Genomic DNA, 26821 nt, shown 5'->3' on the forward strand with positions numbered 1-26821 from the left:
ATTTCTTCAACAGATGATCAGGTCTATATAATTATCAAACATAAACTCAGCAAAAAAAGAAACGTCCTCTCACTGTCAACTGCGTTTATTTTTTGCAAACTTAACATGTGTAAATATTTGTATGAACATAACAAGATTCATCAACTGAGACATAAACTGAACAAGTTCCACAGACATGTGACTAACAGAAATTGAATAATGTGTCCCTGAACAAAGGGGGGTCAAGATCAAAAGTAACAGTCAGTATCTGGTGTGGCCACCAGCGGCATTAAGCACTGCAGTGCATCTCCTCCTAATGGATTGCACCAGATTTGCCAGACCTTGCTGTGAGATGTTACCACACTCTTCCACCAAGGCACCTGCAAGTTCCCGGACATTTCTGGGGGGAATGGCCCTGGCCCTCACCCTTTGATCCAGCTGTTCCCAGACGTGCTCAATGGGATTGAGATCCGGGCTCTTCGCTGGCCATGGCAGAACACTGACATTCCTGTCTTGCAGGAAATCACGCACAGAAAGAGCAGTATGGCTGGTGGCATTGTCATGCTTGAGGGTCATGTCAGGATGAGCCTGCAGGAAGTGTACAACATGAGGGAGGAGGATGTCTTCCCTGTAACACACAGCATTGAGATTGCCTGCAATGACAACAAGCTCAGTCTGATGATGCTGTGACACACCGCCCCAGACCATGACGGACCCTCCACCTCCAAATCGATCCCTCTCAAGAGTACAGGCCTTGGTGTAACGCTCATTCCTTCGACCATAAACGCAAATACGACCATCACCCCTTGTGAGACAAAACCGCGACTCGTCAGTGAAGAGCACTCTTTGCCAGTCCTGTCTGTTCCAGCGACGGTGGGTTTATGCCTATAGGCGACGTTGTTGCCGGTGATGTCTTTGTGCATTCCTGGTGTAACTCGGGCAGTTGTTGTTTCCATCCTGTACCTGTCCCGCAGGTGTGATGTTCGGATGTACCGATCCTGTGCAGGTGTTGTTACACGTGGTCTGCCACTGCAAGGACGATCAGCTGTCCGTCCTGTCTCCCTGTTGAGCTGTTTTAGGCGTCTCACACTATGGACATGGCAATTTATTTCCCTGGCAACATGTGCAGTCCTCATGCCTCCTTGCAGCATGCCTAAGGTACGTTCACGCAGATGAGTAATAAACGTAAACGTAATTTACTCAAATATTCARAAATACAACACAATAATTTGTGCCCACAATAACGGACCGTATTACAAACCAACAATCACACACAAACAAACATGGGGTAACAGAAGGTTAAATAATGAACAAATAATTGTGGGAATGAAACCAGGTGTGTAAGACAAGGACAAAACAAATGGAAAATGAAAAGTGGACCGCGATGGCTAGATGGCCGGTGTCGTCGACCACCGAACGCCGCCCGAACAAGAAGACGGACCGACTTCGGCGGAAGTCGTGACAATTGCTTACCGTCTGTAAGTTTGTTAGTGTCTTAACGACCGTTCCACAGGTGCATGTTTATTAATTGTTTCTGGTTCATTGAACAAGCATGGGAAACTGTGTTTAAACCATTTACAATGAAGATCTGTGAAGTTATTTGGATTTTTATGAATTATCTTTGAACGTTTCTTTTTTTGTTGAGTTTACATTAGTAATGGAAAGGAAACACAGACTCTTTGTTTAAGTATTAAAATTCTCCTTTAGTAATACAATTGTCAGTAGAAGTTGGTACATAGTACAGTATATGATAGCTCTCCCCAGGTTCTGCAAGGTGTCTAAGACATCCTGTAACTCATATAGCCTCTCCCAGTCCTCCTTGCGTGAGTTTCCCTGGCAACAACATTTTAATAAATCCAACCCCCCCTGACAGCAGCAACCATCTTGTCAGCAATTAAAAGCTCAGAAGTGGGTTTGACCGAAACTTGACCTTTCATCACAAGTATAGGGTCATAACAAGGTGAATTAGTCCAAGCATCTTCTGACAGGTGGCTGTTTTCATCAGGTCTGCGGCAGCCTTGTGTTCTCAGGAAACCAGTCGTATTCTCAGAACGTAAGGTAGCCAGGTGGGGCCCAGACAGGAGGAGTATGAACGTAGGCGGTTTCCGCCTTCTGATGGTGTCTGAAGGGCACAACACTCAAAACAGGTGTTAACACACACACAGAGAGGTCTCCTAAAGAGGAGACCTTACAGTTTATCATAACACAATTTATTAACCCTTTAAAGGTATGAGGCATTGGTTTAACCCCTTCATTCCCCCCTTTGAGGCCACCAGGCCTCAACAAAAGCAAAGTAACTCAAGCATAGTGATTATAAGAATCATCCATAAAAGGTGCATTAGATTGCAAGCAATCCTCAGGAGATTGAGGATAGAAATAAGGGTCTGGGTGTGTGTGTACTCTTATCTGTTATGATGGTTGTGACATCTTCTGGCAGTGCGATAGGTGGTGCCACCCCTGACGCTCCTGGACCTTCAGTGCTGTGGGTGTTGCTGCGATGACCTGGTATGGACCTGTCCATCTGGGGTGGTTCCACTTCCTTTTGTGGACCTTCAGCTTGATCCATTCTCCAACGTCAACAGGTAGGCTGTCTGGGTCACCCTGTTCTGGAACTTCCTGGGACTTCCTGTATTGGGAATACAAAGACCTAACAGCATGGGTTAGTTCCTTCATATATTTGCTCAAATCATCATCCAGTGCAGTCAGGTCAGTCAGTTTTGGAGTCATTGGTCTGTGTAAAGGAACGTTCATTGGATGTCCAGTTAAGAGCTCATGTGGGCTAAGCCCTGTTCCGCGGTTTATGCTATTGCGCATTTTCATCAAGACTAAGGGGAGACACTCTAGACACTCTACTCCCTGTGGAATATCATGCTTTGGCAAGCCCCCCTTTTAAGGTTTGATTAGCCCTATCATTAATCCCATTACTTTGTGGGTGGTAGATACAAACAAACTTCTGATCTATCCCCAATTGGGCAGACCACCCGTGGCGCAAAACCCCATCTGCCGCGTGTGAAAGCTGGTTGAGTCATGTGTCTGTGGAGAGGAACCTTCCGGAATATTAAAGAATCGAAAGGATATCTTCGCCTTACCAGAAGTTTCGCTAACTGTTATTGGACTCACGGGTTCGGAAATGCTTTCAAACAAACCCACTTTGCGTAAGCCAGCGGTTCCAATGATTGACCGAGGCAAGTATCTGATCTGCTACTGTTGACTGGAAACGAAGTTGCAAAAAAATCAGCTGAAGTTGGAGAATTTATTTCCCTCACCAACTTTAACATCTGCTATCTGAGCAGCATACCGATGGCTGCAAGCTGTACATAGTCCATCTGTAAACAGCCCACCAATTGTACCTACCTCACCCCCTTACTGTTTTTATTTAATTTACTTTGCTGTTTGGCACACGCCATATCTCTACTTGCTCATGGATCACTCCAGTGTTAATCTGCTAAATTGTAATTATTCGCTCCTATGGCCTATTTAATTGCCTATCCTATGCCTTTTGCACACACAAGTGAGCAGTGGGGCAAAAAAGTATTAGTCAGCCACCAATTGTGCAAGTTCTCCCACTTAAGATGAGAAAGAGGCCTGTATTTTCGTCATAGGTACACGCTTCAACTATGACAAGACAAATGAGAAAAAAATCCAGAAAATCAATTGTAGGATTTTAATGAATTTATTTGCAAATTATGGTGGAAATAAGTATTTGGTCAATAAACAAAAGTTTATCAATACCTGTTATTATACCCTTTGTTGCGCAATGACAGAGGTCAAACGTTTTCTGTAAGTCTTCACAAGGTTTTCACACACTGTTGCTGGTATTTTTGGCCCATTCCTCCATGCAGATTCTCCTCTAGAGCAGTGATGTTTTGGGGCTGTTGCTGGGCACACTGAACTTTCAACTCCCTCCAAAGATTTTCTATTGGGTTGAGATCTGGAGACTGGCTAGGCCACTCCAGGACCTGAAATGCTTCTTACGAAGCCACTTCCGTTCGTTGCCCGGGCGCGGTGTGTTTGGGATCATTGTCATGCTGAAAGACCCAGCCATGTTTGCATCTTCAATGCCCTTGCTGATGGAGGAGGAGGTTTTCACTCAAAATCTCACGATACATGGCCCATTCATTCTTTCCTTCACACGGATCGATTGTCCTGGTCCTTTGCAGAAAAACAGCCCCAGACAGATGTTGTGTCACCCCCATGCTTCACAGTAGGTATGGTGTTCTTTGGATCTCAGCATTCTTTTTCTTCCAAACACGACGAGTTTGAGTTTTACCAAAAAAGTTCTATTTTGGTTTCATCTGACCATATGACATTTTGCCGCAATACTTGCTTCTGGTGCATCTACTCAACAGTGCTCTCTTAGCAAAACTCAGCACGGGCCTGGACAGTGTGGACTGGGCTTCAAGCAGGTGGGACACGTACTTGGGCACTGCAGGAATTTTGAGTCATGCGCATGGCGACATGCGTGTATGTGTTAGACTGGATGTAGGCTTTGCTATGTACTGTTGTCCCAGCTCGTCTGCAGGCTCAAGTTCATCTACGCCGGTCCGATTTTCATCAGCCTCTTGTGGATCTTTGACACGGGTTTCTGAGGATTTTTCCATCACCCGACTGGATCATTTGAGCCCACAGGGAGTGAATCTTCGCTTGAGCCCAGCGAGGCAGATTATCAGTGGGTCCTGTATGTCTGTCCATTTCCTAATAGATTGCTCCACAGTTGATTTCTGTCAAACCAAGCTGCTTACCTATTGCAGATTCAGTCTCAGCTGTTGCAGGCGTGCTTACAATTTGTTTCTGTTGTCCTTTGACAGCTCTTTGGTCTTGGCCATAGTGGAGTTTGGAGTGTGACTGTTTGAGGTTGTGGACAGGTGTCTTTTATACTGATACAATGTTCAACCGGGTGCCATTAATACAGGTAACGAGTGGAGGACAGAGGAGCCTCTTAAAGAAAGAAGTTACAGTTCTGTGAGAGCCAGAAATCTTGCTTGTTTGTAGGTGACCAAATCTTATTTTCCACCATAATTTGCTAAAAAATATATTAAAAATCCTACAATGTGATTTTCTGGATTTTTTTTTCTCATTTTGTCTGTCATAGTTGAAGTGTACTATGATGAAATTACAGGCCTCTCTCATCTTTTTATGGGAGACTTGGCACAATTGGTGGCTGAGCTAAATACTTTTTTGCCCCACTGTATATAGACTCATTTTGTTTTTTTTCCTACTGTGTTATTGACTTGTTTATTGTTTACTCCATGTGTAACTCTGTGTTGTTGTCTGTTCACACTGCTATYCTTTATCTTGGCCAGGTCGCAGTTGTAAATGAGAACTTGTTCTCAACTAGCCTACCTGGTTAAATAAAGGTGAAATAAAAAATAAAATAAAATCTCCTTCCTTTCGTTCAGCCATGTCTATGAAATCCATAGCTAAATGGGTGTACAGGCTGGCCGGCGCTGGAAATTTCCCTGCCCTTACCAATGTTGTATTGCATGCATGTAGTACATTTATACACGTGTGTTTTGCAAATTTCAATCATATTTGGACAAAACCAGGTGTCAGATATTAGTCTTACCATCTCCCCCTTGGCGCGTGACCCACCCCGTGGGCCAGGCGACACACAGAGGAGACGAGAGGCAGAGGCTGAACTGGTTTGCCAGAGTGTGATTGTCTCCATAGGCCATCAGGGCCCCTAAAGCAACCTATAGACTCCCACAAAGGGTGATTAAGTGCATCCTTAGCCTGGTGTTGGTCCAGATCAGTGATTTCAGACGTACACGGAGAGGCAAGCAAAACAGCATGAGTATGGCAACGGGAAGCAGCATTCTTAGCAGCAGCATCAGCAGCTGCATTACCCAAACTAACACTGTCAGTGTTACCTGTGTGGGCACGGACCTTAAGAATAGCTAACTTGGCAGGAAGCAACATAGAAGCCCTGCTTGAAGCTATCTGTAAACGGTGTTTAATAGGGGTACCAGACGCGTTAACAAAGTCCCAACCTTTCCAAACACCTATCCAAGACAGGCAAACGCCAATGTAGTATGCAGAGTCAGAATAAATGTTAACATTCAAATCACTACCTAATTACATGCTTTAGTAAGTGCTAGAAGCTCAGCTTGTTGTGCTGAGCAATGTTCAGGCAAGGGCTGTTCAATCAACAATGACCTATCCAGTGAGACTGTACCAAACCCTGCATGTTTCCTACCAGTCTCCGAATCAATAAAGGCAGAGCCATCAACAAAGAGAGTTACATCAGGGAGCTCAGAGGTTCTTCATAAAGGTTAGGTCGGGCCTTGGAATCGCGTTATACTTGATCAGGACAGTAGTGTGGTTCTCCGTCCTCCAGAGACACATGCAGTTGTGCTGGGTTAACAACAGAGCATCGTTGAATTGTAAGGTGAGGCTGTAATGATTGTTTCTTTGGTACCATACGGAAATATGAACTGGTGACACTGGAGAAGGGGGTCAGGGCATCCCTATTGTTGATTATTCTGCGGTGGGAACCACGCCTGGTTTGTCGCAGGAGGCTGGTGGGGCCATCCATATTGTTGACCATTCATTGGTTGAGTCTGAGAAAAAGCAGGTTGAGGCTGTCCAGTGTAGGCTGGTCTTCCACCAAGTTCCCCCTGCCAGCATTCCCTCTGCATTGACCTTTCCCTCTGCTGCCAGTGTGGCTGCTTCTGCTGTGGTTGGTGAGGGCACATGTTTCTCGTATGGCCTGCCACACCGCAGTACCAGCATACCAGCGGTTGTCTGTGTGGGTAGGTATGGTTGTGGGTTCCCATATGGTTGAGGAGGGAACTGAGTAGCAGGGGCAACGGCTACCATGAGATTGTTGGTTTTTCCTGCGTCCAGTTCGGCCAGTTGGGCTTTTTCAAGCTGTGTGTCAAGTCCAGTCTTCCTTACTTTTTCTTCAGTCTTCATATTTTTCCAGGCTCTGCAGTGATGCAGGGCAATTGTTTTGCTGCTGTGTCCAAGTCCCCAAAACTCCATGGTTTGTAATCATGCACGGTTGTCCTGTACCAGAAGTCTTTATTACCAGGGGATACGTTCCCATGGGACAGTAATCTTCACCTGGCTGTGTCTTCATCCATTCAGTCCATTTCATCTCCAGTCTCTCTGATGTTTGGGGCTGTATGTTTTTTAAATCAACCCTGTAATGTTGTCACCTCATTTTCAAACATGGTTGATAGGGGCCTCAATGTCTCCCTCGATTGATCTAGTTGTTGTTTTATGTTCTGTTGGGCGCTGGCACACGCTCGGGAGTCCTTGTGACTCTTGCGAGACCTATCTTCTTCATCTTCAGCTCCACTTTCYTGTTCTTTCAATTGTTCACGTTCTCTCTCCTCTCTCTTCTTTTCTTCCCACTGTCTTATGTATTGTTCACTTCTCGCTCTTTCTTCACTTTCCGCTCTCTCTCGTCTTATCTTCTCTTCCTTTACTGTGTGATTACCACTTAGACTTTGCTCTTTATCATTATGACCTCGTCTGATAACCTCAACAGCGTTATCCATTTCTCTGTGCACCTTTTCTTGAGCTGCCATGAGGTCCTTTGCCATGGTAACTCTAGGGTAGAGAGGTGTTGATTGTGTCTTGGCATCATTCCATATTTCTCCAAGTTCTTGATATATTCTACCTGGTGGTGGCGAAGAGTCATCGCCTTGGTCTGACATGGAAACAGGTCCCTGCGTCTTCGTACTCAGAAGAAAAGTCTCTCCTGAAGACAACCTTCCTGGTAACTTCCGACTCCCCTCCTTGGCTCGGGACTTTGTCTCTCTCAGACCCTGCAGAACAAACACCTGGAGCCAGTAGTTTGTTCGGGAGTAATGGATAGATTCCTACAAATTTATGCATATGGTGGAGCGCTGCATTCTAGAGGAAACTTCTCTGTCTTGACGGAGGCAGGGTCTTTGATCTTTGTTAACTGTTTCTTTAAGCAGGTAGCCTTCTGTTGAGTCCAGAATAGGTTACCTTCAGTTTTCAACATGGCTAAAGCAGTCACAGAAAACAGGGTGGATTTTATTTTTTTCCCTTGGTCTTATTTTCCTGTCTTCTCTTCATGATATTCTGTACATGTTGATACTTGGTTTTATTAAATGACCCATCCGTAGGCCATCTATATTCAGAGACTACTTTGGTCCAATCATTGCATTTCTTGAAAACCCAGGCTAAGTCTTTCCCATAGTGGGGTATTTTCCAACTAAAGACTGTAGAGGGGAGGTGGGTTTCATAGCGACTGGTCCCCCAGGCAACTCTGAGCTCCCGTCTGCCATATCCCAAAAATGTAAAAAAATATATAATTTTTTAAAATTAGGCTCTACATGTAATGTGAATACAGATAAATGAATGCAAAATAACCCTATATTTGTATAGTCTATCCCTTAACTCACATAAGTTTACTTAAAGCAGGGTGATAAGTAAATGATAACTGAATACCATGTAATGTATGGGTGGTGTAAAATAAACGTTCTCTATGGAGCAACCATGAAATTGTAAAGGGTTCAAGATGATTTATAACTGGTATGAACTTTGGTGTAACAACCACAACAATCCTGGTATCTCTGTGATAATCTTCTCCTTCCAAGGGAGAAACTATTATTTCAAAACTATTTATTTTAAAATTAAAATAGCGTGGGTCAGTAACACACGGGCAGGTGTATTCCCTAATACAGCAATGGTGTATGCTTAAAGGTTTATGCCCTCTTTGAGCATCTGATCCGAATGTCCACTCAGTTAAGTCAAATACACGGGTATTATATTGTTTATAACTAACTCCTGATTTAATGTCCCACCATCCAGTCATATCACACAGAAAACATAAACAGAACTATTACAAATTCAGTTATCAGAAAATATTTCAACAACTCTCAATTCTATCAACAATCGCCGTTTCATACTTAGAATTTGTGCCCCATCACCAAGTCTCATAATCATAAACATTTTTTTTTTATTATTTTTTTTATTTTACCATTATTTTACCAGGTAAGTTGACTGAGAACACGTTCTCATTTGCAGCAACGACCTGGGGAATAGTTACAGGGGAGAGGAGGGGGATGAATGAGCCAATTGTAAACTGGGGATTATTAGGTGACCGTGATGGTTGAGGGCCAGATTGGGAATTTAGCCAGGACACCGGGGTTAACACCCCTACTCTTACGATAAGTGCCATGGGATCTTTAATGACCTCGGAGAGTCAGGACACCCGTTTAACATCCCATCCGAAAGACGGCACCCTACACAGAGCAGTGTCCCCAATCACTGCCCTGGGGCATTGGGATCTTTGTTTAGACCAGAGGAAAGAGTGCCTCCTACTGGCCCTCCAACACCACTTCCAGCAGCACCTGGTCTCCCATCCAGGGACTGACCAGGACCAACCCTGCTTAGCTTCAGAAGCAAGCCAGCAGTGGTATGCAGGGTGGTATGCAGGAATATATATCCTATTTCCACCTAGGTGGTCTGTGCTTCCTGGGTTGTGTAACAATAATTTAACACTTTCAATTATTCCATTATTACAAAGAGATGTAGGTTCTTATAAATGTAACAGCGAGGCGCCATTTACTTGCCAGAATGACTCATTAACCACCATGTGCTATAGTAAATTACAGACTTTAGCTATAACAGGCATCTGCTTACCTTATAATTTTGTAGCGTTTGCACGTGGATCAATGGTCAGTCCAGCGAAGTGGTCACTCACTCCTGGCAAGCTCGCCAAAGTGTTGGTCAATTTCTTCAACAGATGATCAGGTCTATATAATTATCAAACATATATTAGTAATGGAAACACACACTCTTTGTTAAAGTATTAAAATGCTCCTTTAGTAATACAATTGTAGGCAGAAGTTGGTAAAGAGTACAGTATATGATAGTTTCGTCCAACGGTAGCTATCCCTGTGAATCCACCATGGCTACTCCCACCTCTATTAGTAGATCTAGAAGTATTGGAGAGACTAGGGAAAGATAGGGATGGTGTTGATCCATCCGATTTGTTTAAGAGATGTCTGGATACTGTGTATCAGAATTTTGTGGCCATATACACAGATGGTTCAAAAGATCCAAGGACAGGACGTACTGGGTCAGCATTTGTAGTGCAGGAATGTGGGGTGAGAGTCAGGAAACTGTTATGAGAATTTCGTTATCAATGTTCATAAACTTAAATTAATCTACTCAGTCTGCAACCCAGAGTTGGTAAGGTTCTGGTTTAAATGAAACAGACAGAGTTCCCAGCTTACAATAGTCAAAATGTTTATTCACGAGAGCACTCTGAAGTCCATTATAGAAAGACATCCATTTTATACCTTGCTCCTTAGTTACGCACATACTTCCACACAAACAGTAGATATCCTACGCACATACATACACACGAACAGTAGGTGAGTTGTATCCTTCTCCAGAGTTCTCACCACTGTTTATCACTACCCAGCCGACAGTTCCATTCCCCCGAGATTAGAGAAACCTTGAGAAGTACTCCCTGTCCTATCATAAGTTTCTCAGAGTTCTAGCCAGTTCGGGTCAAACACAGTTGAATTGTTCTCGGTATTTTCTTAGGCACACACTGTCTCGCCTATACTTCTAAATGGTAAGTCTTAACTTGTCCTATGCACACACAATCATAACAATTCTAGTCTTATGATTCAAATACATTTCACTCCATTATACAGTGACAGGGTAGAATACTTTTAGTCATTATCTTAACATTACCTTTAACATATAAATAATTTAGTCATTATCTTACCATGACCTTATAATAGAAATTCATATGATTTATATGTTTATCAGAAACGTATTACAGATCATCTGGCTGTATATATGGTGGAGATGATGGCCATACTGTTGGCTTTGCAGTGGGTGGAGGAAGTTAAGCCAGAAAGATTAGTTAATTGCTCCGATTAATGTGCAGTGCTAAGGAGTCTCCAGTCCTTTATATCACGTAGCAGACAAGACCTGCTTTATAAGGTGCTACAAACTCATGGCAGGAGTAAACAAATGGGTATACAGATAATATTTACATGGGTCCCAGCTCATGTGGGAGTGGAGGGGAACAAGGCAGTTGATGTACTGGCTAAACAAGCACTAAGTAGTGGGGATGTTGATGTGGTAGTTTCAATGAGCAAGGCAGAGGCAAAAAGCATGATATGGACAGGGATGGTGGAGAAATGGCAGGAGCAGTGGAATAGAGATACTAAGGGCAGGCATTTATTTAAAGTACCGAGGAAAGTTGGCGAGGGGAGAACGGCAGGAAGGGACAGGAGAGAGGAGGCTATATTTACAAGAGTAAGGGTGGGACACAGCCAGTTGAATAAGACCTTACTTGTGATAGGAAAGCTTCCAACAGGAAAATGTGAGTATTGCCAAGAAACAGAGACCGTGGAGCATGTATTGATACAGTGTGGACATTATTGGAGGGAAAGAGAGAGGAAGAGATCTAGTATGAGGGAGAAGGGGATACAGAAAATTAGTCTAAAGAGTATATTGAGTAGAACGTCATTAGATATAGTCTCAAATATTTTATATTTTTTAAGAGCAACGGGGCTGGCAGGTAGGATTTAGTTTCTCCCTGTCTCTGGCCCACACTCCAGTACAGTAGGTGGCGGTAATGCACCATAACGTTGGATGCCAACCGCCAATAAACCCCACCGAAGAAGAAGAAAATGGCGGTAAATATTTAGCCGAACTACAACGAGAGAGGATACAAATTCATTGCTTTAACTAATTATGACAAATGTTAAGAAAATGTTGAGCAATGTAATAAAGTAATGACTTTTCAAATAAGTTACCTTACACGTTATGTTGGCTGACAATTTGTTAGCTACGCTGTCCTTACGAACCACATAGCATATCATTACAGCAGTATGTACCGGTATATTAGTTAGCTACCTAACGTTAGAAGTTATACTTCAAACTTGCCAGTATATTAACTATAGGCTATCTAACGACCCAACGTTTATTGACTTGATTATTCTCGTAATTCTTAGCTTAGCTAAATGGTATAGTCGTGCGTTCTCAATGGACATTCGGGTGCTTTCGTAAATTAGCTTTGACTATCTACTCCGATTTCAGAGTACTCTAGTCTGAGTGTACCAGAGCACAGAATAATGAATTTACGAGCACTCAACACCCGTTGAATATGGCTGGTGTCAGTAAACATCGGCAAAAAAGCGTAATTAAATTGTTGCCAGCAGCACAATTACAGTCACCAACGCTCTGGATAACATGAAAACAGCCTAACCAGCTCTGCTAGGGCGAGTAAAATGGTCAGAGTGGTCTCAGTTGTGTCTGAAAGTAGCTAGCAAGCGAACCAACGTTAGCTTGGGTGATTGACTGCCGTTGTAAGGTCAGAACGCTCAAATCAACCGTACTTCTTGGCCTGATCGTTCAAATCAAATGTTATTGGTCACATACACATGGTTAGCAGATGTTAATGCGAGTGTAGCGAAATGCTTGAGCTTCTAGTTCCGACAGTGCCGTAATATCTAACAAGTAATCWAAAAATTCCACAACAATTACCTAATACAAACATCTAAAGGGATGAGGGAATAAAGGAATAAGAAAATATGAATATATACAGTTGAAGTCCGAAGTTTACATACACTTAGGTTGGAGTAATTAAAACTTGTTTTTCAACCACTCCACAAATTTCTTGTTAACAAACTATAGTTTTGGCAAGTCGGTTAGGACATCTATTTTGCATGACACAAGTAATTTTTCCACCAATTGTTTACAGACAGATTATTTAACTTATATTTCACTGTATCACAATTCCAGTGGGTCGGTTTTCAACCATTCATACAAATTCATTGTTTATATATGATCAAATATTGTCACCTCCATTCTCATCCACACAACCTAATGAAATCATTCTGAAAATGTGGTATGGTATTTATTAAAGGATAGAAAAGGGAAATAACTTACTTGTTTGACACACAGCTGGGGAACAAAGGACAATAAACTAGTTTCATGTGAACATAAAATTAAACTTAATTTATATATTTCAAGTAACTATTGCATACTACATGCATTATAGCTGATTTACATTGAGGTCCTTCTCTTAGGTTTTTAAAGGCATGTACATACAGTTGAGGTCGGAAGTTTACATACACTTAGGTTGGAGTCATTAAGTCATCATGGAGTCATCGTTTTTCAACCACTCCACAAATTTCTTGGTAACAAACTATAGTTTTGGCAAGTCGGTTAGGACATCTACTTTGTGCATGACACAAGTCATTTTGCCAACAATTGTTTCACAATTCCAGTGGGACAGAAGTTTACATACACTAAGTTGACTGTGCCTTTAAACAGCTTGGAAAAGTCCAGAAAATGGCTTTAGAAGCTTCTGATAGGCTAATTGACACCATTTGAGTCAATTGGAGGTGTACCTGTGGATGTATTTCAAGGCGTACCTTCAAACTCAGTGCCTCTTTGCTTGACATCATGGGAAAATCAAACGAAATCAGCCAAGACCTCAGAAAAACAATTGTAGACCTCCGCAGGTCTGGTTATTCCTTGGGAGCAATTTCCAAACGCCTGAAGGAACCACGTTCATCTGTACAAACAATAGTACGCAAGTACACCATGGGACCACGCAGCCGTCATACCGCTCAGGAAGGAGACATTCTGTCTCCTAGAGATGAACGTACTTTGGTGCGAAAAGTTCAAATCAATTCCAGGACAACAGCAAAGGACCTTGGTGAAGATGCTGGAGGAAACAGGTACAAAAGTATCTATATCCACAGTAAAACGAGTCCTATATCGACATTACCTGAAAGGCCTCTCAGCAAGGAAGAAGCCACTACTCCAAAACCACCATAAAAAAGCCAGACTATGGTTTGCAACTGCACATGGGCACAAAGATCGTACTTTTTGGAGAAATGTCCTCTGGTCTGATGAAGCAAAAATAGAACTGTTTGGCCATCGTTATGTTTGGAGGAAAAAGGGGGAGGCTTGCAAGCCGAAGAACACCATCCCAACCGTGAAGCATGGGGGTGGCAGCATCYTGCTGTGGGGGTGCTTTGCTGCAGGAGGGACTGGTGCACTTCACAAAATAGATGGCATCATGAGGCAGGAAAATTATGTGGATATATTGAAGCAACATCTCAAGACAGTAAAGAAGTTAAAGCTTGGTCACAAATGGGTCTTCCAAATGGACAATGAACCCAAGCATACTTCCAAAGTTGTGGAAAAATGTCTTAAGGACAACAAAGTCAAGGTATTGGAGTGGCCATCACAAATCCCTGACCTCAGTCCCATAGAAAATTTGTGGGCAGAACTGAAAAAGCGTGTGCGAGCAAGGAAGCTTACAAACCTGACTCAGTTACACCATGACTGTCTTGGAGTGCTTGGACCATGTTAGTTTGTTGGTTCTGTGGACGCCAAGGAACTTGAAGCTCTCAACCTGCTCCACTACAGCCCCATCGATGAGAATGGGGGCGTGCTCGGTCCTCCTTTTCTTATAGTCCACAATCATCTCCTTTGTCCTCACGTTGAGGGAGAGGTTGTTGTCCTTGCACCACACGGTCAGGTCTCTGACCTCCTCCCTATAGGCTGCCTCATCGTTGTCGGTGATCAGACACTGTTGTGTCATCAGCAATCTTAATGATGGTGTTGGAGTCATGCCTGGCCGTGAAGTCATGAGTGAACAGGGAGTACAGGAGGGGGCTTGGCACGCATCCCTGAGGGGCCCCCGTGTTGAGGATCAGCGTGGCGGATGTCTTGGTACCTACCCTTACCACCTGGGGTGGCCCGTCAGGAAGTCCAGGATCCAGTTGCAGAGGAAGGTGTTTAGTCCCAGGGTCCTTAGCTTACTGATGAGCTTCGTGGGCATTATGGTGTTGAACATTGAGCTGTAGTCAATGAACAGCATTCTCACATAGGTGTTCCTTTTGTCCAGGTGGGAAAGGGCAGTGTGGAATGCAATAGAGATTGCATCATCTGTGGATCTGTAGGGGTGGTATGCAAATTGGAGTGGGTCTAGGGTTTCTGGGATAATGGTGTTGATGTGAGCCATGACCAGCCTTTCAAAGCATTTCATGGCTACAGACGTGAGTGCTACAGGTCGTAGTCATTTAGGCATGGTACCTTAGTGTTCTTGGGCACAGGGACTATGGTGGTCTGCTTGAAACATGTTGATATTACAGACTCAGACAGGGAGAGGTTGAAAATGTCAGTGAAGACACTTGCCAGTTGGTCAGCGCATCCTCGGAGTACACGTCCTGGTAATCCGCCTGGCCCTGCAGCCTTGTGAATGTTGACCTGTTTGAAGGTCTTACTCACATCGGCTGCGGAGAGCGTGATCACACAGTCGTCCGGAACAGCTGATGCTCTCATGCATGTTTCAGTGTTACTTGCCTCGAAGCGAGCATAGAAGTTATTTAACTCGTCTGGTAGGCTCGTGTCACTGTGCAGCTCTCGACTGTGTTGCCCTTTGTAGTCTGTAATAGTTTGCAAGCCCTGCCAAATCCGACGAGCATCGGAGCCGTTGTAGAACGATTCGATCTTAGTCCTGTATTGATGCTTTGCATGTTTGATGGTTCATCGGAGGGCAGAGCGGGATTTCTTATCAGCTTCCAGGTTAGAGTCCCGCTCCTTGAAAGTGGCAGCTCTACCCTTTAGCTCAGTGCGAATGTTGCCTGTAATCCATGGCTTCTGGTTGGGGTATGTACGTACAGTCACTGTGGGGACGATGTCCTCCATGCACTTACTGCTAAAGCCAGTGACTGATGTGGTATATTGCTCAATGCCATCGGAAGAATCGTGTCTGTGCTTGCAAAGCAGTCCTGTAGTTTAGCATCTGCTTCATCTGACCACTTTTTTATAGACCGAGTCACTGGTGATTCCTGCTTTAATTTTTACTTGTAAGCAGGAATCAGGAGGATAGAATTATCTCCCTCGCCGTCCAGATTTGCTAAATGGAGGACGTTGGAGAGCTTTGTACGTCTCTTTGTGTGGAGTAAAGGTGGTCTACAATTTTTTCCCCTCTGGTTGCACATTTAACATGCTGATGTAAATTAGGTAAAACTGATTTAAGTTTCCCTGCATTAAAGTCCCCGGATGAGCATTTGGATGAGCGTTTTCCTGTTTGCTGAAGTGATACGGTTTTAGTGCCAGCATTGGTCTGTGGTGGTATGTAGACAGCTCCGAAAAATATAGATGAAAACTCTATTCCTATTGTCCAGATGGGATTGTGATTACATCGTCTGTGGACCTGTTTGCAAACTGAAGTGAGTCTAGGGTGGCAGGTAAGGTGGAGGTGATATGATCCTTGACTAGTCTCTCAAAACACTTCATGATGACAGAAATGATTGCTAGGGGGCGATAGTCTTTTTTTAAACCCTTTATTTAACTAGGAAAGTCAGTTAAGAACAAATTCTTATTGTCAATGATGGCCTAGGAACAGTGGGTTAACTGCCTTGTTCAGGGGCAGAACGACAGATTTTTACCTTGTCAGCTCAGGGATTCGATCTTGCAACCTTTCGGTTACTAGTTCAACGCTCTAACTACTAGGCTACCTCCCGCCCCAGTAATCTTTGCCGTCTTGGCCACCATTGTTCCTGTACCCATCTTGAAGCATGTGGGGACAGCAGACTGGGATAGGGAGCGATTGAATATGTCCGTAAACACACCAGGCAGTTGGTCTGCGCATGCTCTGAGGACGCGGCTAGGGATATCGTCTGGGCCAGCAGCCCTGCGAGGGTTAACACTTTAAATGTCTTACTCACGTAGGCCACGGAGAAGGAGAGGGCGCAGTCCTTGGTAGCTAGCTGCGTCGGTGGCACTGTATTATCCTCAAAGCGGTCAAAGAAGGTGTTTAGTTTGTTTGGATGCAAGACGTCGGTGTCAGTTTTTTTTTTTTTGGTCCGTAATTGCCTGTGGACCCTGCCACATACGTCTTGTGTCTGCGCTCCGAGAGTGAAACGCTCTGAATTTACAAACGGACAACACTCTGAATTTACGAGCGCACTCTGGCACTCCAGATTGAATTTAAGAGCACACCCAAAGTCGTAAAAGGTCTAACTAGTAATTTGTTGTGCTAACTAGCTAGCAAGAGGTTGCATAGCAACAGCATCAACTTCCGTTAGAGAGGCGAAAGAGCTCGTACGCTCAACTGAAAGGATACCGTTCGATCATGTTCTACACTAGGTTCAGACGGACACCCTGAAAGCCGATTGCCAGGCTTAGAGTTGACACTCGCCGGTTCAGTTAACCAGCTGTTGGTATGTCCTGTACTCAACTTTCCAAGGGTCACTGTTTTATAGAACATTTATCTTGTGCCCCTACCCACCTTCACTATATGCACATGAATTAAGAATTCTTGTTTATTGTAAGAACTTATACATTTGTGTAATGTACAGCACCACTTTAACACTTAAGGGAGAACCCTGAAATTCTGTGATGTACAGTACATCAATCTATTGCATTTCTACCAGATTTTTTTTCTCTCTAAACAATGACTTATCAAAATACAGGTCTCCAGCATCAATCAATTCACAACAATTATGAACACAATTCTTTAAAAGCTCAAGCTTCAAACATAGGATAACTTCAATTATAGCCATTTTTTAATCATGTAACTGGAATTATAAACAGATTTCAAAGTCAGGTAAATCACTGAATCAAGTAAACACACTTATTTATCCCCTCAAGTCCTCTGGACCTTGTTGGCAGGTGCATTGTCTTTCCTAAGGTGGCTTTACTTTAGATAATTTAACTGTCTTTACAGGTTTGGAATTCAGGCCTGCCATATGTGGGGGAATGTTTGAGGCAAGGATGTTTAGAGATCTGTTGGTGGAACAGAGGTGTAGCACATTTTAATGTAATGAGCTAAGGTTTACAGTAAACAGATGGCATGGTTGCACTGTCCCTGGCCAGCTTTGCAGTTGTATTTAGTCTCCATGATGAATGGACTTTCAGAGGAGAACTCCACCTGCGGGACAAAAATAGAGACTTGAGTTAGACAAGTAGGCCTAATATTTATTTCAATTCACAGTAAGAACAGAATGATATGGATTGTCCATACAATTCCGTAATGCATGAACTTATCTAGGCTGTATCACATCCGGCCGTGATTGGGAGTCCCATAGGGCAGCGCACAATTGGCCCGGGTTTGGCCGGGGTAGGCCATCATTGTAAATAATAATTTGTTAACTGACTTGCCTAGTTAAATAAAGGTTAAATTGTCTTTAAAAAAAAACTTTTTTTACTTAAGCTAAAACAAAGGAGAAACCAAAAGGAGAACAATGCATAACAGAGTACTTGCCTGAAATGAATAACAAAACCTTTGATTATTGCATAGATTTACAGATTTTCAACAGTGATTTAAAAAAGACTACAAAGTATTGTTATTGTAACTTCTGGTAGGGCCAAAATTATTCAATTTGGTCTATTAAATCTAATTAAATCCATAAACATTTGCATTTCAGCAGCGTGTTTAGTAAGCAGATTTGAAATCATGTTGCGAATTGAAACAGGCTGAACTTGAATATAAAGGGATGTCATTTCAGAGAAAGTGGCTATTAATTATTTTAACAATTTATTATTCTGGATGCAAATAAAAAATGTTGTACATTTGACACACAGATCGCACAGTTCGTGGCATTTTAGCACACGACTAGAACACATACCACCACAATTGCTAGTCGAGTCTTGCATCCAAGCTCATTATCCGGCTTTTTCTAAAGTAATCTTATCCTAATTTGCATGTAGAAACTGACATATTCAATTGACACCCCCATTTACCTAACTGACCAGCAAACTACATGAATTATGTACGGATCATTATTTCGCATTGAGCAAAATGACACTGACCTCACCCGTAGGGTGTGTTCGTAAATTCAATCTGGAGTGCCAGAGTGCACTCTTGGCGTCCGTAAATTCAGAGGGTTGTCAGTTTGTAAATTCAGAGCGTTTGGCTGTTCGGAGTGTTCAGAGCGCACACCTCACAAACTCAGTCAAGCACCCAAGCTAATGGCTAATGTTGGCTAACTTGCTAGCTACTTCCAGACACAAATGAGAGAACACCTCACTGACCATTTTAGTCACTTTAATAATGTTTACATATCTTGCATTACTTATCTCATATGTACAGTTGAAGTCAGAAGTTTACATACACCTTAGCCAAATACATTTAAACTGTTTTTCACAATTCTGACATTTAATTCTAATAAATTCCGTCTTAGGTCATTTAGGATCACCACTTTATTTTAAGAATGTGAAATGTCAGAATAATAGTAGAGAGAATTATTTATGTCAGCTTTTATTTCTTTCATCACATTCCCAGTGGGTCAGAAGTTTACATACACTCAATTAGTATTTGGTAACATTGCCTTTAAATTGTTTAACTTGGGTCAAACATTTCGGGTAGCCTTCCACAAGCTTCCCACAGTAAGTTGGGTGAATTTTGGCACATTCCTCCTGACAGAGCTGGTGTAACTGAGTTAGATTTGTAGGCCTCCTTGCTCTCACACGCTTTTTCAGTTCTGCCCACAAATTTTCTATAGGCTTGAAGTCAGAGCTTTGTGATGGCCACTCCAATACCTTGACTTTGTTGTCCTTAAGACATTTTGCCACAACTTTGGAAGTATGCTTGGGGTCATTGTCCATTTGGAAGACCCATTTGCGACCAAGCTTTAACTTCCTGACTGATGTCTTGAGATGTTGTTTCAATATATACACATAACTTTCCATCCTCATGATGCCATCTATTTTGTGAAGTGCACCAGTCCCTCCTGCAGCAAAGCACTCCCACAACATGATGCTGCCACCCCAGTGCTTCATGGGTGGGATGGTGTTCGTCGGCTTGCAAGCCTCCTCCTCTTTCCTCCAAACATAACGATGGTCATTATGGCCAAACAGTTCTATTTTTGTTTCATCAGACCAGAGGATATTTCTCCAAAAAGTACGATCTTTGTCCCCACGTGCAGTTGCAAATCGTAGTCTGGTTTTTTTATGGTGGTTTTGGAGTAGTGGCTTCTTCCTTGCTGAGCGGCCTTTCAGGTTGTCGATATAGGACTCGTTTTACTGTGGATATAGATACTTTTGTACCTGTTTCCTCCAGCATCTTCACAAGGTCCTTTGCTGTTGTTCTGGGATTGATTTGCACTTTTCGCACCAAAGTACAGTCATCTCTAGGAGACCGAACGCGTCTCCATCCTGAGCGGTATGATGGCTGCGTGGTCCCATGGTGTTTATACTTGCATACTATTGTTGTACAGATGAACGTGGTACCTTCAGGCGTTTGGAAATTGCTCCCAAGGATGAACCAGACTTGTGGAGTACAATTGTTTTTCTGAGGTCTTGGCTGATTTCTTTTGATTTTCCCATGTTGTCAAGCAAAGAGGCACGAGTTTGAAGGTAGGACTTGAAATACATCCACAGGTACACCTCCAATTGACTCAAATGATGTCAATTAGCCTATCAGAAGCTTCTAAAGACATGATATAATTTTCTGGAATTTTCCAAGCTGTTTAAGGCACAGTCAACTTAGTGTATGTAAACTTCTGACCCACTAAATGTGTGATACAGTGAATTATAAGTGAAATAATCTGATTGTTAACAATTGTTGGAAAAATTACTTGTGTCATGCACAAAGTAGATGTCCTAACCGACTTGCCAAAACTACAGTTTGTTAACAAGAAATTTGTGGAGTGGTTGAAAAACGAGTTTTAATGACTCCAACCTAAGTGTATGTAAACTTCCGACTTCAACTGTATATAATGTATTTTATACCATCTATTGCGTCTTGCCTATGCCGCTCGGTCATCGCTCATCCATATATTTATATGTATATATTCTTATTCCATCCCTTTACTTAGATTTGTGTGTATTAGGTAGTTGTTGTGGAATTGTTAGATTACTGTTAGATATTACTGCACTGTCGGAACTAGAAGCACAAGCATTTCGCTACACTTGCAATGACATCTGCTAACCATGTGTATGTGACCAATAAAATGTGATTAGATTTGATTTTACTCGCCCTAGCAGAGCTGGTTAGGCTGTTTTCATGTTATCCAGAGCGTTGATGACTAACTGGGCTTCTAGCAATAATTGAATTATACTTTTTTTGCCAACGTTTACTGACACCGGCCATATTCAATGGGTGTTGAACGTTCATAAATAAATCCGCTATTCTGCACTCTGGCACACTCAGACGAGAGTGCTCTGAAATCGGAGTAGATAGCCTGAGGGAATTTACGAATGCACCCTACACCTGCCTCACTCACTCCTGACTGTGAAACCATACTTGAGTCTTAAACAAAGATGGTAAGCACAGCCACAACAAAACAGGGAACATTAGCTAACTACTTAGCTACAAAGGTTGGATGTAGCAATAGCTGAAAACATTCAGTAATATTGTCAAATAAGACTTGTTAAAATGGCAATTTTACACCATTTTCAGCCTACGTACGACATTACGTTAGCCAACTACTGTTAACAGTAGCTACCGAGCTAGCAACAAACTGGCTGCAAAAAAAAACACATATACATAATCTTACCTTGTACATCGTGAARGTAACCCTCGATCCAGTTACTGTAACCTTTCAGTTGGACTGCCTTGAGCAGTCTGTCGTCTTCATCTGCCCATTTATCGATATAAGTCGATGTATGAGAGCATAAGTTGTTCTGGATGACTGTGTGATCACGCTCTCCGTAGCCGATTTAAGACCTTTAAACAGGTCAACATTCACAAGGTCGCAGGGCCAGACGGATTACCAAGACGTGTACTCCAAGCATGCACTGACCAACTGGCAAGTGTCTTCACTGATATTTTCAACCTGTCCCTGACTGAGTCTGTAATACCAACATGTTTCAAGCAGACCACCATAGTCCCTGTGCCTAAGAACACCAAGGTAACCTGCCTAAATGACTACCGACCTGTAGCACTCACATCTGTAGCCATGAAGTGCTTTGAAAGGCTGGTCATGGCTCACATCAACACCATTATCCCAGAAACCCTAGACCCACTCCAATTTNATGCGCTGACCAACTGGCAAGTGTCTTCACTGACATTTTCAACCTCTCCCTGTCTGAGTCTGTAATATCAACATGTTTCAAGCAGACCACCATAGTCCCTGTGCCCAAGAACACTAAGGTACCATGCCTAAATGACTACGACCTGTAGCACTCACGTCTGTAGCCATGAAATGCTTTGAAAGGCTGGTCATGGCTCACATCAACACCATTATCCCAGAAACCCTAGACCCACTCCAATTTGCATACCACCCCTACAGATCCACAGATGATGCAATCTCTATTGCATTCCACACTGCCCTTTCCCACCTGGACAAAAGGAACACCTATGTGAGAATGCTGTTCATTGACTACAGCTCAATGTTCAACACCATAATGCCCACGAAGCTCATCAGTAAGCTAAGGACCCTGGGACTAAACACCTTCCTCTGCAACTGGATCCTGGACTTCCTGACGGGCCGCCCCCAGGTGGTAAGGGTAGGTAACAACACATCTGCCACACTGATCCTCAACACAGGGGCCCTTCAGGGGTGCGTGCTTAGTCACCACCTGTACTCCATGTTCACCCATGACTACATGGCCAGGCACAACTCCAACACTATCAAGTTTGCCACGACAACAACACAACAGGCCTGATCACCGACAATGATGATAATAAACTCTCCCTCAACGTGATCAAGACAAAGGAGATGATTGTGGACTACAGAAAAAGGAGGACCGAACATGACCCCATTATCATCGACGGGGCTGTAGTGGAGCAGGTTGAGAGCCTCAAATTCCTTGGTGTCCACATCACCAACAAACTGTCATGGTCTAAACACACCAAGACAGTCGTGAAGAGGGCACAACCCCACCTGTTCACCCTCAGGAGACTGAAAAGATTTGGCATGGTCTTCAGATCCTCAAAAAATTATACAGCTGCACCATCGAGAGCATCCTGACTGGTTGCATCACGACCTGGTATGCCAACTGCTCTGTCTCCGACCGCAAGGCACTACAGAGGGTAGTGCGTACGGCCCAGTACATCACTGGGGCCAAGCTTCTTGCCACCCAGGACCTCTATACCAGGCGGTGTCAAGACTCCAGCCACCCTGGTCATAGATTGTTCTCTCTGCTACCGCACGGCAAGCGGTACCAGAGCGCCAAGTCTAGGTCAAAAAGGCTTCTTAACAGATTTTATGCCCAAGCCATAAGACTCTTGAACAGTTAATCAAATGGCTACCCATACTATTTGCATTGTCCACACCCCCATTTTTACGCTGCTGCTACTCTGTTTATTATCCATGCATAGTCACTTTACTTCTACCTACATGTACATATTACCTTGACTAACCGGTGACCCCGCACATTGACTCTGTAACGGAACCCTCTGTATATGCTGCAGTTATATTGTTGCTGATTAATTATGTCATATCTTCTTTTTTGTTTTAACTGCTTTGTTGGTTAAGGGCTTGTAAGTATGCATTTCACTGTAAGGTCTACTACACCTGTTGTATTTGGCGCATGTGACAAATAAAATTCGATTTGAACAGTTTTAAACTAGTCCACGCCATTGTTTTGACTAGCAACTTCCGGTGGTTTCCCACGTCAACCTCGCTTTCGTTTAAAAATAGCACCTGCGGGACTAAAGCGTATTCTAGCCCAACCAGTCGCAAGACAGCGGTATCACAGATAGAACAATGAGAGATATTTCACTGGATGTATAAATGTGAAGCATCCGGTTGGCGTTTCCACTCACTACCAAATATGGTAGGGAGAGGAAGCCAACTGGGAGAAGATAGAATGAGATACATTTTGCCAACATTCTGCAAATGTTCTAATCGATTAAACATTTGATCTCAATGCAGTTTTCTGTTCACAAAAATAGAACGTTATCAACAGAGTGGACTAACTTTTATAGACTTTACCTTTCTGCAAAAGTTGTAAAAAATCGCGCTGTTTAGGAGCGCAAAGGGTATTGAGTTATTGCACATGCGCACTTCAGAGTGGGCGTTCCCTAACGGAAATATGCAGACGCATTCTAAAACGTGCCAATAGGATATCACTAGCGCATGCTTGGCTCTGCCCACCTCCTTGCTTGTTCTGCCCACTATGACTAATTTGTTTCCGTTGGAAACGACAAGTGGTGTTCTATCTTGGTTTAGTTATAAAAATCTTTCGTTGTATTATTCCTTTTACGTCGTTTGTGATCTTATCAACAACGTAAAATGAATAATACCGCCATCTTGCGGCCAGTTGGGGTAGTCTAGTCTGCATGTAAGCAACCATATCTATTGACAAAAAAATATACAAATGTTGATAGTAAAATGTCTTCTATTTTAAGTAAATAGATATAGCTACATGTACGGGAGAGTGCAGTGCAAGTGGCTCACATGGTTATAAATGCTAGAGTGGCTTCAGAAAGTATTCATTTTCTACATTTTGTTGCGTTAAAGCTTGAATTTAAAATTGATATTTTTGTCACTGGCCTATACACATACCCAATAATGTCAAAGTGGAATTATGTTTTGTTTTGTTTTATGTATTGAGTCAATAAGTATTCAACTCCTTTGTTATGGCAAGCCTAAATAAGTTCAGGAGTAAACATTTGCTTAACAAGTCACATAATAAGTTGAATGAACTAGTGTTTAACATGATTTTTGAATGCCTAGCTCATCTCTGTACCCAATACATACAATTATCTGTAAGGTTCCTAGACGAGCAGTGAGTTTCAACCACAAAGACCAGGGAGGTTTTCCAATGCCTCGCAAAGAAGGGCACCTATTAGTAGATGGGTAAAAAAAAAACAGGACATTGAATAACACTCTGAGCATGGTGAAGTTATTAATTATACTTTGGATGGTGTAACAATACACCCCCCAGTCACTACAAAGATATAGGTGTCCTTCCTAACTCAGTTGCTGAAGAGGAAGGAAACCGCTCAGGGATTTCACCATGAGGCCAATGGTGACTTTAAAACAGTTACAGAATTGATCAATAACATTGTAGTTACTTCACAATACTAACACAAATTACAGAGTGAAAAGAAGGAAGCTTGTACAGAAAATAAAATATTCCAAAATATGCATCCTGTTTGCAATAAGGCAGTAAAGTAAAACTGCAAAGAAATTAACTTTGTCCTGAATACAAAGCATTATGTTTGGGGAAAATCCAACACATCACTGAGTACCACTCTTCATATTTTCAAGCATGGTGGTGGCTGCATGTTATGGGTATGCTTGTCATCGGCAAGGAATAGTTGTTTTTTTTAGGATAAAATTAAAATAGAGCTAAGCACTGGCAAAATCCTAGAGTAAATCCTGGTTGTCTGCTTTCCAACAGACACTGGGAGACAAGTTCACCTTTCAGCAGGACAAAACACCTAAAACACAAGGCCAAATATACACCGGAGTTGCTTACAAAGACGATATTGAATGTTCCTGAGTGGCCTAGTTACAATTTCGACTTAAATTGGCTTGAAAATCTATGATCAATGATCAACAACCAACTCGACAACCTTGAAGAATTTTTAAAAGAATAATCTGCATATATTGTACAGCTCTTAGGAATTTACCCAGAAAGACTCACAGCTGTAATCGTTGCCAAAGCTGACTCAGGTATGTGAATACTTATGTAAATGAGATATTTCTGTAAAGCATTTTCAAGAAATCAACAAACATTTCTAAAAACATGTTTTCACTCTGTCATCGTGGGGTAAAGTGTGTAGATGAGTGAGAACAAATATCAATTTTGAATTCAGACTAACACAAAATGTGTAAGTCAAGGGGTATGAATACTGTCTTTGAGGCACTGTATATGCATTTAAATGCACAATGCACTAAGGTAAAATACAAGACACTTTCTTCAACCATTCATAACTCAGTTTATATATGATCAAATATTGTCATTTCGATTCTCCACACAACCTAATGAAACCATTCTGAAACGGTGGTATGGTATTTACTAAAGGAAAATGGATATAACTTGTATGACACACAGCTGGGAAACCAGTGTCATGTAAACTTAATTTCATTATACACTCACAGGCCAGTTTAAAGGTACACCACCGCGTTGACAAAAAATGGATCGCTCCTAAAGACAGTGACTTGCTATATAAAGCAGGCAGACAGGAGGCATTCAGTTAATTTGTTCTTAACTGACTTGCCTAGTTAAATAAAGGTAAAATAAGTTACTACTTGATTGAATGTTAGAATGGCCAAAACGAGTGACCGAAGCGACTTTGAGCGTGGTATGATCATCTGTGCCAGGCGCGCTGGATCCAGTATCTCAGAAACGACAGCCCAACTGACTTGCCTAGTTAAATAAAAAAGGAGGAAGAGCTTGTCAAAATTTCTAAAAACTTCCGTAGTGTATTTTTCACATAGAAAGTGTTACTATGCAATTATGACCTATTTGTTCCATCTGGTATGAGACAACATTAAACTTGTGTGTGGATACCATGGGTATGCGGGTATCACGTACTACGACACTGGACTCTCTCCTATGTGAGTTTTCTGATGTGACTTCATACCAGAACGCTGGGGGAAGCATTTCCCACACTGTGTGCACTCGAAGGGCTTCTCCCCGCTGTGGACCACAGCATGTCTGATCAGGTTGCACTGCTTGGTGAAACTCCTGCCACACTGTTCACAGGTGTACGGTTTCTCTCCGGTGTGACTCCGGAGGTGTACTTTGAGCTGGCAGAGACGCTGGAAGCTCTTCCCACAGAAGGTGCAGCTGAAACGCCTCTCGGTGGTGCCGCCTGATCTCCACTGAGTCCTCATTCTCTTCACCATGTTAAAACTACCGTGACTCAGGCTGTATCCAGAGAAGGTGGAGGTGGTGGCCATGTTTGACCCTGTCATGCACTCACTCAATCTCACTGTTGCTTCTGAAGCCCCGTACTGATGCT

The 26821-nt window shown here is 42.7% G+C and overlaps 1 protein-coding gene and 1 long non-coding RNA gene across 2 annotated transcripts in view; one reads left to right on the forward strand and one right to left on the reverse strand.

Annotated features, from left to right (window-relative positions):
* Positions 1 to 26821, forward strand: part of LOC111956639 (actin-binding protein IPP) — a 390618-nt gene that overhangs the window by 281305 nt on the left and 82492 nt on the right. The window lies entirely within an intron of this gene.
* On the reverse strand, positions 1659 to 23888 carry LOC111956703 (uncharacterized). Its single transcript, XR_002876308.3, has 3 exons — positions 23838 to 23888; positions 9604 to 9716; positions 1659 to 2626 (listed from the first exon to the last, which is right to left on the reverse strand). It is a non-coding gene; the product is annotated as an uncharacterized lncRNA (long non-coding RNA).

This window comes from Salvelinus sp. IW2-2015, linkage group LG32 (assembly GCF_002910315.2).
Source record: "Salvelinus sp. IW2-2015 linkage group LG32, ASM291031v2, whole genome shotgun sequence".
Lineage (NCBI taxonomy): Eukaryota > Metazoa > Chordata > Actinopteri > Salmoniformes > Salmonidae > Salvelinus > Salvelinus sp. IW2-2015.